Source organism: Myotis daubentonii, chromosome 7, assembly GCF_963259705.1.
Source record: "Myotis daubentonii chromosome 7, mMyoDau2.1, whole genome shotgun sequence".
NCBI lineage: Eukaryota > Metazoa > Chordata > Mammalia > Chiroptera > Vespertilionidae > Myotis > Myotis daubentonii.
In genome coordinates, this window is record NC_081846.1 from 29,328,245 (window position 1) to 29,344,572 (window position 16,328).

The window sequence follows — 16,328 nt, forward strand, 5'->3', positions numbered from 1 at the left end:
AGCTTATTATAAATTAGATCGTCTCTGAACACTGGATGCTAGAACTCTTCTCTGACTTATGCCTTACATATGTATATACCAACACCAAGCCGAGGGTGGAAGGGGCTACCTGAGGAATAATTATGGGGCCCCTCAGATCACCCCTAGGAAGATAGAGAGCTGGTCTTTGAAGGCCAGGACAAGGCCAGCTTCCTGGTCTATCCTTTCTAGGGGTGTAACTTGGGGTGAGTTTCCCTTTGCTTTTTGACAAATTTAGAAATACCAATACATGCCTTGCCAGCATCTTGTTGGGATCAAATTCCATAACATGTTGGTCTCCTTTCTTCCTTCTAACTCTAGGGTACATGGGAAGTGACTTCTGCCTTCAAAACCCCATCAAAACAGAACTATGAGGGATGATAATAATATTGCCATATGTGGCATTTGAAGACAGGAATAAGCCTTCTATGTTTCATTTAATACATTTTCCTAATATCATTGGGACCAGGTAGATATATAGGATACTTAAAAAAGGAACCACCTTCAGCATAGATTCCTAGAATTACTTAGGAAGGATAAGGATAAGAGAAAAGCTAGTATTAATAGGTTAGCCGTGGTCGGCAAACTGCGGCTCTCGAGCCACATGAGGCTCTGTGGCCCCTTGAGTGTGGCTCTTCCACAAAATACCACGTGTGGGCACACACGTACAGTGCAATTGAAACTTCGTGGCCCAAGTACAGAAGTTGGTATTTTGTGGAAGAGCCAGTATTTTGTGGAAGAACCACATTCAAGGGGCCAAAGAGCCACATGTGGCTCTGGAGCCACAGTTAGCCGAGCCACAGTTTGCCGACCACTGGAAACGATCCTGGCTGGGATCTCTTGCCTATTCCACAGTCTGAACTTAATGGGGGCTACTTTGACTGTTAACCACTCATTTTTTTGGTTCACTCTCTCATCTAAACTCTAACCTTCTGTTAGGTGAAATTTCATCTCTAGTGATGCTGACCTTGGCTGAAGTGCCTCCCAATGACTTAAGTGGCTTAAATTTACTGGTAAGGGAGCCTCGGTTGTCATAACCCAGTAATCTCATTGAGGCCATGCAAGGCTGGGCTGCTGGTTCACTAAAGAGAGACAGACGCACAATTGGGCAGAATTATCAAAATCATCATCTCGTTCCTCAGAGGGCTTAATCCCAATTATGCATGCCTTCTAGTGCCATCATTCCGTTCCTCTTCTGGAGCATGCTCAGCTAGGCATGATAACTATGTCTGTGTTCTAAAAATGGAAAGTCTTAAAAGATCCTATTTCATATTAATAACCAATTACATCTCGGTGGATTTTTTCCTGAGTTTGAAGGTTAATGGTTTAATTAAGTCCACCGCCCACCCCTGCACCCACACCATCTCGCCTAGACAGCAGGGAGGCGGACTCTGCTAACGGCAGACACTGAAAGGAAGGCATCCACAGAATAGCAGCTTGGAGTTTTCAGTTGATGACAGTTTTATTATTGCATCTGGAACTAATGTCATTAGCACATGGAGTTCAGGGGAGAAGTGTCTCTTATTGATAAGGGTCAAGTACACTCTATGCTGGTAAAGAACAGGACTGTAAAAAATTCACAAAAGAATCATAATATTTGACAAGAAGAAAGATCTCATTCTTTAAACTGCTGTACTTTAAATCTAACAGATCAAGGTTTGCGGCCATTTTGTAGGCAATGCTGTTTTCAGGGGTAGCAGGACTGGCTTAGGCAGTGGCCCTCTTTTTTGCCCAGAACTGGATAGCATAGCTCAGAGACCACATCAAATGAGTGAATGGAGGAAAGCTACTTGAACACAAATCCTATGGCCACCACTCACATACTGTGTAATCATTCTTCCATCATTCCATTCATTCAACTTTTGCTTATGTTCCTTTTGTTAAGCACGGGGTACTGGAGATACATCACTAACAAAACAACAGAGATCTCTATCTTCGTGGAGATTACATTCTAGGGGAGGAAAAAGTAACAAGAATCATAATATTAAATTACATAGTTTATAAGAAGATGGCAGAAGCTTGGGGAAAGAAGGAAAACCAGAGGTAATTGCAGGAAGGGGAACGGTATACAGATTACCATTTTAAAACATGAGGGTAGATTAGACATGATTGAGAAGGTACCCTTTAGTCAGAGACACAGAAGGTGACAGATGTAGCCAACAGACATATGGGAGAAGAGGAGTCTAGGCAAAGAGAAAAAATCCTTGCAAAGGTTCCGTATTGATCACCTGGGAAACAGAAAGAGTGACAGAAGTAGTTTGAGTTAGGTGGGGAAGGGACAGCAGCCAGATCATGTGAGTCCTTGGAGCCACTCTATGGACTTTGGTGATTACTTTGAGTGAACAAGGTGTTACTCTAGGTTTTAAGCAGAGGTGTGATCAGATCTGACTTAGCTATTAAAAGAATTTCTCTCTTCATTAAAAAAATTTTATTTTACTGGGGTGATATTTGGTTAATAATATATAGGTTTCAAGTATACAAGTCTATGATACCTCATTTGTATATTGCATTGTGTGCTCACAACTCAAAGTCAAATCTCCTTCCATCACTATATATTTGACCCCTTTACCCTTTAATTCCTCCAACCCCCTTCCCCTCTGGCAATCACCATACTACTATCTGTGTCCATGAGTTTTTCTTTTTTTTTTTTCTTTGCTTAATTCCTTCACCCTTCTCACCCAGCCCCCAACCCACTACCCTTTGAGAGTTGTCAGTCTGTTCTCTGTATCCATGAGTTGGTCTCTACTTTGTTAGTTTATTCTGTTCATTAGATTCCATATTTAAGTGAAATAATATGGCATTTGTGTTTATTTTGTTAGCATATTTTCTTGTTGGTTCACTTGTTGCTTTTAGTTTTATATCCCACATATGGAACAAAATCATATAGTTCTTGACTTTTTCTGACTGGCTTATTTTCTTTAGCATGATATTCTCAAGATCAACCCATGTTACCACACATGGCACTCTTATTTTTTCTTGTGCCTGAGTAGTATTCCATTATATATATCTCAGAATTAGGAGCCCATAAATAAACCCACATGTATATGGGCAAATAATTTTCGACAAAGGAGCCAAAAACATACAATGGAGAAAAGAAATCCTCTTTAATACATGGCGCTGGGAATATTGAAAAGCCACATGCAAAATAATGAAATCAGACCAATGTTTGATTTGTTTTGTACACGTTTATCCTCATGTATAAAAATTAATTTGAAATGGATCAGAGGCCTAAATATAAGACCTGAAACAATAAATTACATGGAAGAAAACATAGATCCTAAACTTATGAACCTTAGTCTTAGAAAAGATTTTATGAATTTGACCCCAAAGGCAAGGGAAGTAAAAGCAAAAATTAATGATTAAGACTGTCAAACTAAAAGGCTTCTGCACAGCAAAAGAAACTCCTGACAAAACAAAAGAATATCTCTTGCTGCCTTGAAAAGACTAGAGAATACAGGCCAGAGTAGAAGCAGGCTGGGCATTTAAACTCTTCAGACTTTGCTTTCATTTAGCTTAGGACATTGTAGGTTGTTGCTTCTATTTCTCTACTAGTGAGGTGATCATAGCCTTTGGTAGTGATAGTATAAAGTCCCGTGGTCGGCAAACTGCGGCTCGGCAAATTGCGGCTCGCGAGCCACATGCGGCTCTTTGGCCCCTTGAGTGTGGCTTTTCCACAAAATACCACAGAATACCACGTGCGTGCGCACACATACAGTGCGATTGAAACTTTGTGGCCCATGCACAGAAGTCGGTATTTTGTGGAAGAACCACACTCAAGGGGCCAAAGAGCCGCATGTGGCTCACGAGCTGCAGTTTGCCAACCACGGATATAAACCAATATTTTCCTTTGTCTTTAATGCCCCAAAACTTCTGTTTGGTCTGGTGGACAACACTGACCCTTGTCAGTTCAGCTGCATGCCACACCTTTTTTGAGGGACCCCAGAGCCCTCTAGACCCAGCTCCTTCACAGATATTCCGGATCATAGAGAAGCTTTGCCCATTATGTTCTCCATGCTCCCAGATAAGCTTTATCTCCCAAAAGAAACCTAATTTTGCAGCTCCTTCACCCAGGAAGCCTCTTCCAGCTTCCTTATGTCCATGCTGACATGGATTTCCACCTACTCAGACATTACTAGTTAGTAATGATCCATTTTTCTCATCTCCACTCACTACCCAAACCTACGGTGAATGGTGATTGTTCACATCATGATAGGTCATGTGACTATGTAGAATAAGTCCCAGTGATAACTATTAATTATGAATTGTATGGGCCTGGTAACATGGTCCTTCAACAATAAACATAACCAGTATCCTTTTTTCTATAATTAGGAGAAGTCCAAGAGATTAAAATTCTAACCAAAGTCTTCATCTTTGCCTGATCTCACAGAATTCTCAGGGTCAGCTTCCATGGCCATTTCAGTGTAGTGTTAGTATATAGAATTTGGAGGCTAAATATTTAGGAATTCTGGGAGGTAGTCATACAATGAACTTTATGATTGTTAGGCATTTGCTAAGGAATCAAATCCAGAGGCATGACTTGTAGTTCCAGATGTCCCACAAGGCAGAAACGTGTGGATTCTTTGATCATGACATCATTGAAATTGTGGGATATAATTTCCATAAAGAATGCATTATGTCTCATCTTTCCTAAATAACACTGACTCTGGGTTTTTAATTATGCACAAGATACATTAGTAAAACTCTATAAATATACATTGACATTTTGTCCCACTGAAACTGTTGCTTATGCATTGTGAAGATAAGATTTTTTTCTAGTGAAATAATAAAATGAGTTATGAAATTTCCTTAACACATGTGGCTTTTCACCTAATAAGAAGAATCTAAGAATTTAGTTATACCAAATTCTAAAAATTTAAAGCATTATATAATTAATGGGTTATAATTTATAACAAACATCTCTACCCTCAATTTAGTATCACTATTGGTTAAAATGGTGTCTATTTTATATTTTAAATATTTTTATTGATTTTAGAGAGGAAGGGAAAGGGAGAGAGAGAAACATCAATGATGAGAGAGAATCATTGATCAGCTGTGTCCCATACACCCACCATTGGGAATTAAGCCCACAACCCGGGCATGTTCCCTGATAGGGAATATGAACCATGACCTCCTGGTTCATGGGTCAAGGCTCAACCATTGAGCAACACCAGCTGTGCTAAAATAGTGTTTGTTGATACAGAGCTTTAAAAGTATTATGAGTCTGATTCATGTGATTAGATTTCAACTTCCCTACCACATGACAAAATTCATGACTGGGATTGTGTCTTTTGTGTGCTATTTTTATATTGTTTTCCACAGAAACCAGTCACACAGGGGAAATATGGTTTGAATTTATTTATGTATTTATTTTTGTTTCAACTCATCTGGGGGCTGAGAGCAGATGATGGGGTGTTCTTAGCATCTGTGTGTGAGCAGCTTGTCTTCCCACTGCCGAGTCCTTCAGAAAGCTGCAATTTGGTAAAAAGAATGGCATAAGCTTCATATTCACCTGTTGCATTAATATGCATAGTCTTTAGGCCTCTTTCTACTCCCATTCATGTGACTTCTAGGGGTCTCAAATTCATTCAGGTTCAAGTAAATTCTCCCAGTAAACTTAAAAAAAAGCAGTAATGCATATTAATATTTCTAATGGGATACTAATAAAAGTATACTCCCTCTAATATATTTTTCTTATGCTATAAAGTAAATGCATACTAGTATGGTAATTTCCTGCAGTGTTAAGATTCAGTCTAGTTGTCTCATAGCTTGATTGATGTTTCTTTAACACAAGCTAGGAGTTGGCAGGAAAAAATGCAATCCATTCTCAAACTAGAATCCAGGTAAGTAAAATCTATTTATCATGTAAGATTTTAGGCACTATATCTAGATGAACAATAAAATAAAGAGAAAAATAAAAGGTCTGTAGTCCTCTGGTTTGCAGTAATATTTTGGAGGAAAACATGCATATTGGATGAATGTGAGAAAAATGTTAGGCAGTGTTTGCATAATTGATAGAGCAGAGCTATGTAAGATTCTGAACACTTATTAAATGGAAATATATATTTTGACTCATCTAAGGAAAATGCTTCAAGAAGAAAATGCTTGATATGGCAAAAGAAGAGTGATGGTACCTCATATGACTATGATATGACCTTTATTGAGAGAATAAAAAGTAACAAATGGTGATTGCAGATGAATTACTCTGTAGCCGGGGATTTGCATGAGGAATCTTATTTCTGAATCTTGAGACAGTGGGACCAGAGGCATATCTGTTTCCATTATTAGGAAGAAAGTATATCTCAGAATGAAAAACAATCTGTGTCTTCAAAGAGAAAGAGCTGACAGCTAAATATTTGAATTAATTAAAGAAATATAGGGTTGTTCATTGGTAAGTACTTTTTGCAGACATATTTCAAAACATCTGTGCTTGTTTCCACAGAGATTGTGGCTGGTTTATTTTGTTGTTACTATACCATATGGGCATGAAAGATATTAGAGGAAGATACCTGATGGAACACTAAATATAGATGTTTCCAGACAGTCTGAGAGAGAAGTGACAACTTCCAGATCTAGGCAGAGGATAGTTCAACTCCTTGATGTAATGTGCCAAGTTTTATGAACATTGGCTATTTTGTAAATAGTTGCAGCCTTCTTAGAAATTATACCAAAATATACTAGTCTCAATGCCCATCGAATGGAGTACTCAGGGTTGAGAGTTCTAAAAAATAAGTTCATCCATTTCAAATTTTAAACATATGATAAACAAGAATGCTAGCTCCTGTGAAAATACCTTCTGTGAAAGGCTCAAATGCTTAAGGTTTTGTTTTATTGTATGGGTCTTCCACTGTCTTTTTTGAGGGAACCATTCTCCATTATTCATTCATTCTTATTTAAACCAGAGAGGTCATTATATACTTTGGATTATGATTTTCCCACCTATATGTCTTTCAAGGTGGAGAAAATAAAATAAAATGATAAGTAAGAAGCAGTTTTAGAACCCTGAACTGATTCTGTTATTTTTTCATTGTTCCTTCTGCTACAATCTCTCCTTCATTAACTGTGTGTCTTCACATTTTGTCTATTAGTATAATTAAACTATATCAATGCAGCCAAGACCTTTTTCCTTCAGAGAATTTGGAGTTGAGAGGAATGAAACATTAAGTTCTATGGTTTGGCATGTTCATTCAAATTTTAATTTATTTCAGAATTGCTTGGCTTCCCTGTCATTTATTTATATCATTAGTGCATATGAATGCACTATTCCAAGCTGCACCAATTATTAGTTGTAGGATTTCCCCCGAGATGGGCAGGTATCTGCAGATGCCAAACACATTTAAGTTGTTTCATATCTAATTAGTAACAGAATGGTAGCACCAAATTAACCTCAAGAACTGCCCTTAAAATACCAGTACCCATAATGATTTAGTAATTTGATGCCATGCTGTTTAAAGAAACAGAAGTTTCTGAACATTAGAATTGATCTCACAAAATATAGTTTGGCCCCATTAACAAAAATTAATTTAAAAAAATGGATCAAAAACCTAAATAAAATATCTGAAACAATAAATTACGTAGAAGAAAACATAGGTACTAAACTTGTAGACCTGGGCCTTAGAGAAGATTTTTATTAATTTGACACCAGAGGCAAGGGAAGTAAAGGCAAAAATAAATGAATGGGACTATATCAACCTACAAAGCTACTACACAGCAAAAGAAACCACCAGCAAAACAAAAAGGCAACCAACCAAATGGGAGAAGATATTTGTAAACAGCTCTGAAAAAGGGTTAACATCCAAAATATATAAAGTACTCATATAGCGCAACACCAAACAAACAATCCAATTTACAAATGGCCAGCAGCTATATGAAAAGATGCTCAACTTCACTAGCCATTAGAGAAGTGCAAATCAAAAGTACAATGAGATAGCATTTCACACTGTTAGAATGGCTATTATTAACAAGAAAAATAATAACAAGTGTTGGAAAGGTTGTGGAGAAAAATGAACCCTCATTCACTGCTGGTGGGGATGTAAACTGGTACAGTCACTATGGAAATATGGAGGTTCCTCAAAAAATTAAGAATAGAGTTACCATATGACCCAGCAACCCCTCTTCTGGGTTTCTATGCCTTAAATTGGAAAGCATTTATTTGTAAAGATATATGGTCCATTATGTTCATTGCAGCATTATTTACAGTGGTTAGGACATGGAGACAGTGTTCTTTTCTAGATGATTGGATAAAGAAGATGGGGTACATATATACAATGGAGTTCTACTCAGCCATAAGAAAATATGAAATACTGTCATTAGTGACAACATGGATAGACCTTGAGAATATCATGCTAAGTGAAATAATCAACCAAAGAAAGCTAAAAACTAAGTGATTGCATTCGTAGGTGGGATAGAAAACTGAAACTCATAGACACAGACAACAGTATTGTGGTTACCAGAGGAAAAAGGGATGGAGATTAGTAGAGTATAGGGGAGTCAAATATATGGGGACAGAAGATGATTTGACTTTGGGTGGTGGGCACACAATACAATATACAGAGCATGTACCATTGAAATGTACACTCAAAACCCATATAATCTTATTAATCAATGTCATCCCAATAAATTTAATATAAAAAGAATTGATCTCAAAGTCTCATTTAATAAACGGCAATACTTGAACTATGATTGGCTCTTAAGTTAATTTTGAATTATTTTCTTTTTAAACACCCACCACGTAGACAGGTAGTCAAGGTTTCCATTACTTTTGTTGCCTAAGAATTTATCTCTGTTGTATAAAAATTTACCTCTCATATCAGCAAAACACTGTTCAGTGAGTGATTAAAGAGAATATAAAATAAAGTATCAAATACAAGGTAAACTACTCCAAAATAAGCACTGAATTTCCATTAAATTCTCAACCATATAGATGGATCAAAAGAAATATATATGAAACTGGTGAATTTTTAACTTCTCACCATGCTGACTGCTGTGTGCCCATAAAACTTGAATAAGACTTTCCTCAAAGGGTCACAATGACATATTCAATACAGCAGAAGACTGAGTGCCAGGAAATTTGATGGCGTTTTAGTTCTGCCTCTCATTGAATTAAAAATATTTAGTTTTTATGTAAATAATGTTATTTTCCAAATACAAATTAGCTAAACTAAAATAAACAAAGATAAAACAGCACATTAAAGTGACATAAATAGCACTTACAATAAGCCAGGCATGATTATAGCACTTGCCTATTTTCATATTTTGTAAAATTCTCTGAGGTAAAAATTACCTCATAGAAGGAGGCAGCCAATTGATTCTCTCTCATCACTGATGTTTCTATTTTTCTCTCCCTCTCCCTTTCTCTCTCTGAAATCAATAAGAACATATTTAATAACTGGGGTAATAAATTATGTTGGCTATGATTCCCTTGAGACTATGAAATGCCATTTTTCTTGTTTTGCTTTTTTTTTAAAAAAAATGAGTAAGGCTCCTCGTTATTCATATTTCAAATTTCATCCAACTTTTGCTTATATTTCTTTCTTTTGTATTGATCTTTTCAGTGTCTGTGCATAGATCCTCTGCTGATTCTTTCTATATCACCTCAATTATTGTACCTATGATGATTACATATAGATATTCACTTGTTCAATGCCCAATTTATATGCAAACATTATACATTGTAATATTTGCTAAAATTGGAAACAGCTACTTCTAAGGAATAATAAAGAAGTTGTACCGAGAGAGCTAATTAGAAACATTGGAAGGTCATTGTGAATCTTCCCTGTCAGGCATGCAGAATACATCACATTTAATGTAATAGAATCCACTCACTGATATCTGTCACCTGTTAACTCATCCAGCTCACACTCAATTAAACTCCACTGGTTCTTTCAGCCCTTGCTTCAGGGAAGGTAGGCACACAGTGGGGAGTTGGGTGTTCCAGGGGCCTGAAGTCCCAGCCTGGTCATCAGACACCATCTGCTTGTGCCAACCGCCTCTGGCTCCCTGCCTCCAATGGGAGGTGAGCGCTCGCTAGAGCAGCAGGTTCATTATGGGTCAGCATGGGCTCTCTCATTTTATAGAAGGTAATCATCATTAAATTGGTTATGAAATGTTCACCAAGCACATCTTTCTGTTTCTTAGTCAAAACAACTTAATCAAGAAACCTTCCAGTAATTTAATGTGACTAAATATAGGATAAAACTTACTTTTACTTAAAAAAAAAAAACAAGTCCTCTATTTTAGAGTAGTTTTAAATCTACAGAAAAATGTGGAGATGGTACAAAGAGCTCCTATTTACCAACTATGTCATTTGCCCTATTTTAGCATCTTAAATTTTCAACAATTAATCAAGCAACATTGATACATTATTAACTCTTTTAGATTTTCTTAGTTTTAACTACATGCCCTTTTTCTGTCCCAGGATCACATCCACATATCTATATCGATATATCTATACCTACATATCAATATTTATGTCTATATCTCTTTTGAAAAGAACAGAACAAGAAAAAAATTTCAAAATTTTGGGTGAAGAAAGTGCTTGGTTTGATTTCTAAGGAAAGAACCTTACAGAGAATTTATGATGATGTTTAAGTGCTTTGAAATGTGAGCTACAGGATAAATACTAAAGGAAGCTAGATTTCTGTGGCCTTTTCAGTAAAAATTCAAACCAGCATTTCCTATGGGCCTTTCATCAAGAGCTTCAAAGTATTCTAAGCCACTCTCAGATCCTAATGATTCTTGATAAAAATCTAAATGCTCAGCCTCAGCTGCAGAATGAGGAGAAAACAAAACAAAACAAAAAAAAACACACACAAAAAAATAACTTCTGTCTTTAGCCCCAAAGCAGCATGAAGGAAGCCCAGGCAACCTGTGGGGAAAGGGTTATGAAGAAAATTGGTCAGTCCCTCCCTTCTCCCCTCAGTTCTTCCTTTGAACCCAGACCTGGTGATATTTTCAGACCAGCTCTTGTGCCTCTTAAATATGTGGTTGCTAACTAACTGCTGAAACACATCAAGACCCAGGCAGGCCATGCTGGCAGAGCCAGATACATAATGTGCCAGGCACAGTAAAAAATCCAAATTCAGGACCCTTTTTTTCACAGTTTTTAATCATTTCAAGATGATGGCAACAGAGCCTTAAACTAAGCACCAGGTCCTTCTGAGTGCAAGGCTCTGTGCACCTGCAGAAGTGCACACCCCTGCAGCCAGCTCTGCAGGCTGGACATGCAAAGTGTCCCTCAGGAAAAATGCTGTTCAGACTGCAGAGTGGCTTTCTTCTCTGAAAAGTAGGTGGAACTAGGGAAGAAGTACAGTTCCCAGGACGTTGTGCTCAACGGGATTGGTCAGGTGTTGAAACTGCCTGTAGCCATGAACCCTTTGTTGAGTAGGAGCATGGGGAGCCGTGTGATGGGGGGATTTTGAATGGAAAAGAGAGGGGAGGAGAGGCTCATACCTGGGCAGGGGAGAGGAGAAAAGCAGAGAGGATGACAGTGGAGAGAGTTTGTTGTTGCTATTGTTATTTTCAAGAGTGTGGGAACATGGAGACGGAAAAGAAGATTGGGAAAAAGTTTACAGTGCGCAAAGAATAAAATTCCCTTTCAATACTTTCCTCCAAAGACTTAAACATTTGCATCTCTACCATTCCAGGTATTACACAACATTAGTTTCAACAGTACAGGGCCATTGAAGCCATGGGTGTCCTATGACTCACATCTTAAAAATGCTATTGGCTAATTCCTAATCCATTACCAAATGTTTATTTGCCTTAATCAAAGTTCACATGATGGACTTAGAAATGCCAGTAACAAATTAAGTGTCAATAAGTCAAAGATTCAACCAAAAAAAGAGAATCCTGGGAACGTAGTATATTGGAGAGGTCCTAGGATGCCATTCAGAACTTTATTCTTGCTGATGTTGATTCAACCAGTGCTATAAATAGACCTGTTCTGCTCTTATTATCATACCCCCAATTAGAAAACAAAATAATAGGTAGCAAATGAAAAGTTTGTTGGGTTAAAATAATTTTAGCATCACTTGATGTAATAACAGCTCTTTGTTGGTATTATTAAATCAACGATAGATTTTTGAGAGTCTAGAGAAAAAGATAAAAACATATTGTTCAGAAGGTTTTCAAATAAGATTCTCTGAACTGGGGTTTGAGTCCAGGCTTCGGGGTTTTAGGCCCTGACAAACCCTTGAGAGCATTGCTAAATGTTGGGCAGGGGCCTCTTTTGAAAGCGAAGATACCGGACAAAGAAATATACCTGAATAGAAGGCCACCTGACCTTCCACAAGGCAGCCCAACTTTGTAAATGTCAAGAAAGCCTGAGAGCTCTCCCACCTATGGTTTCACTTTTGTTGCTGAAAATGGACCTTTCACAAGAGGAAAAAGACAGAAGAATATACAGTTAGTAATAAACTCAGAAATTTTTTATTTACTTCTCTCCTCTATAGAACTACTTTTACTAAATTATAGTTTGGCGATTAAAATAATTGTATATTGTGTGTTTGGTGAGAGTGCACAATTATATATATGTGTATACACATATACACACATTAGTACACTTTCATATACACACATATAGGACTGTATATGTATATGCACATATAATCTTATATGCAAATGTATATGATTGTATATGTCATATTTGTAAATATAATTGCATATATAAAATTATATATGTATATACATTTTATAGATAATTATATATATGCACATGAGAGCATATGTATATACTTATGCTTATATGTAAGTATATATTTTATATTTGTTTACATATGTATAAGAGTATGTGTATATACACACACACATATATAAAATGACAATTTTATTTTTTAAAGCACTAACCAGCAGACTTCCACCCTATTTCTGCACTTAGCTTATCTACCAATGAAGTAAAAATGTAATCTTGATTCCCAGTATGAGCTCAGAGAATGGGGTGACTCACAGTGAGCTTTGGGGCTTAACTGAGTAGGGTCATACAGAAGTAGATAATATGTTAACCCTGCTGGCTCCTGCCTGCTGCTGTACAGAATGTCACAGAAAGAGTAAGAGTGTGACTGTGTCAGTGTGCACGGCTTGGAACACCTTCTACTTCCTCCAGGATTGGGGTTCATTACTTTCATACCCTTTCAAGTCCAAGATGGACAGTCAGTTTGCTGTCTTTCACGGCCATGGTTTATGGACAGTTAGTATGAGCATCACTGAGGAACTGTTGGACCCCATCCCAGTCCCACTAAAACAGAATCTCTGGGGACAGAACCTCAGAAACCAGCTCTCTAGGTGGCTGTCAATTCAAGAGGCTTCGGAGTGCAAAGCTGCTGAGTTGTCCTGCTGCACCTCTTCTGTCTCCAAAATGGAGCGGCTGTCAGGAAAACAGGCCACCCCCCAGGGAAGAGAAGGGTGGGGGGATGATGTCCCCTTTGCTCTGGGAATCTGGATTGAATGAAGACGCATAGCTGAGGCAGAGGAGCACTGTGCACAGGAAATGGGGTATGGAGATTCAGTAATTGTCAGAGGCAAGATTAGAGTGAAATGTTCCTAACACGGTTATAATTCCTGTTTGGTGCATTTTCAAACATATCTGGTTTTGTTGGAAAACAAGGCTGATAAGAATTTGGCACCAGTGAGTCCAAAGAGGCCAGCTTGAAGTTATTAATTTAAGAACTATTCCTCCCTTTTGAGATTCTATTTTACCTGTGTTTATGTTCCCATAATTGAACAGCATTGCATCATGAACAGCTGAGCACTCATCCTGAAATTGCAGGGAATGGCTGCCTAAAAGGGAGCAGCCTGCTGTGTTTTTATCATCTCTGTTATTGATCACTTACGAGTAATCGCAAAACCTTGGGATTATTCTGAACATAGGTTTGAAAATCCATCTAGCCATTGGGCTCAAAGTGCAAATGCGTCCATGAGAGACAGACTTGAAGAGGGAGAGGGGAGGAGAAAGCCAGCCATGTGAAGCAATCAGCTCCTCGCTACACACCATCTAAAGCAGTGGTTCTCAACCTTCCTAATGCCAGGACCCTTTAATGCAGTTCCTCATGTTGTGGTGACCCCCAACCATAAAATTATTTCCGTTGCTACTTCATAACTGTAATTTTGCTACTATTATGAATGGTAATGTAAATATCTGCTATGCAGGATGTATTTTCATTGTTACAAATTGAACATAATTAAAACATAGTGATTAATCACAAAAACAATATGTAATTATATATGTGTTTTCCGATGGTCTTAGGTGACCCCTGTGAAAGGGTCAGTCGATCCCCAAAAAGGTCGCGACCCACAGGTTGAGAACCGCTGATCTAAAGCATTTGGAACACTACCTTGTTTTTTTCAGTTCAAGTTTGCCAAGGCCTTTGGAAACAAGCTTCTCTTCTCTTCCTCATCCTATTAACATTTACTTAGCATTTCAAAGCTATTAGGCATTCCTTACCACTCTTCAGTGGGATGATAAAAAGAATTGCCAGTTGTGTTTTCCTGATAAAGAGCTGGAGTCACTGAGAGTTCACAGAAGTGATGTATTTTTGAAGCAACCAGCAGCACTCATCAGTGTTGATTTTGGAGCCTTTCATTTCTTTGCTGACGGTCTCCAGTCCTGAATCACAACACAGTTTGCACATAAAATGCTTGCATTTATTTGGTCGTGAAAATTAGAAGTTTACACATGTTTGAAAAATCACCTGCTTAGGTTAGATCAAAAGGATTGCGATCAGAAAGCCAATTTCTGGTTTCATAGTTGAAAACCAAAAGGTGCCCGTTGCTATTCTCACGTGCTTACTGACTCCCGGTTTTGCCTCAGTAGCAATAGTCATCATAATTGCATGCAACAAAGCCCAGTTGTGGTGAGTCGATTTCCTTTGGTCTAGGTTTGGATAGGGACTATGTTCCTGCAAAGATGTAAGAGGAAGTTTGCTTCAGGTTTCTGGGGAATGTTTTCCTTCTGATATAAAGAAAACGAAGAAAAGGCCCCTCTTGTTGCTACCACCTTCCTTTCTGCTTATGACGCTGTCCAGAGACTATAATGCTTGCCATCCTGAGCCATCAAGCTGATAAACCACTGATGGTTGCAGAACAGGGTGATGTCAGCAGCCTGGGCTCAACCCTGGAATGTCTGAGCTCCCAACAGCCTATTATATGGGATTAAGAAATAACTGCTATTTAAGCCGCACTCATTGGGTACTTTGTTACCCACAGCCATATGTGTATCACCAACGATACTCAACGTAACGATTATATTCACAGGCCATTCCGGAAGCACAACGTGACAAATAGGAGGAAAACATCTAACCTCTTAAAGATTTTGTTATAAGATATGGAATACTTGGAAAATAAAGCTTCATGTGGCTCATTTTAGCCCTCCAAATCTTTATTAGATTAAATATAAAAGGCCTCTTTTATAAAGTGATACCATGTGGCTGGGAAGTTCACATGACAGAGTAGAACCTTGTATCATCAGAACGTTGCTGCCCAGTGAAATTTCTAACACTGGGACTTATGTTGAGAGAAATAGTAGGAGATGATATAGATTACAAACACACTCTAATTAAGTGCCAGATAGTAGGAATGTTTAAGAGCAAACTAAAAGAAGTTTTCCTCTGAAGTCAAAATGGTAGGAGCTAGAACCAAGAAATATTTTTTTCCATTCCTGAAGTAAACCATGAAGCTTTTTGCTAATGCAAGATGCACTAATAGAATACATTATATGTGTGATGTTTAGTAAAGAAAATTAGAAATAGTGAAGTACAATAAGCAACAGAGTATCAAGCCTTTCAGGGATTCAGAGAAGGTAAAATACATACGATTATGAGGGGTGTTTTGAAGTCTGAAGAGGAAAGGAAAGTTCTTTGCACAGGCATAGGATTGACTGTAGTTGGTTTGTGTTCACATACAGAGTCCAGATAGTGCCATTCAGAAAGTAAATATGATCGGCGACCGCACAAAGACCAACCTAGAGATGAGATGCATTTGAGGAGTTGAAGATAAATGTAGAGGTGTTTAGCTTAGATGAATAGCCTTCTAGGTCCATGAGTATTTGTCATAGGAATAATCATTCAACTCTGAACTTATACTTAATGTGAAGACAGAAGAGCTTGGAGTCAAGGCAAAACCAGCTTGAAGGTGGAAAAATAGACTCAGTCACTACATTGGCTGAATGACTTTAAGAAAGTCACTCAATAGCCCAAGCTTCAGTCTCTTCATCTGTAAAATATGATGGTTAGAACTAAGTGACGAGTCTAACTTCATCACACCTAACAGAGTAACCAAGCCTTGAAGGAAGTGCAGGACCTCAGAATTGGAAGTGGATC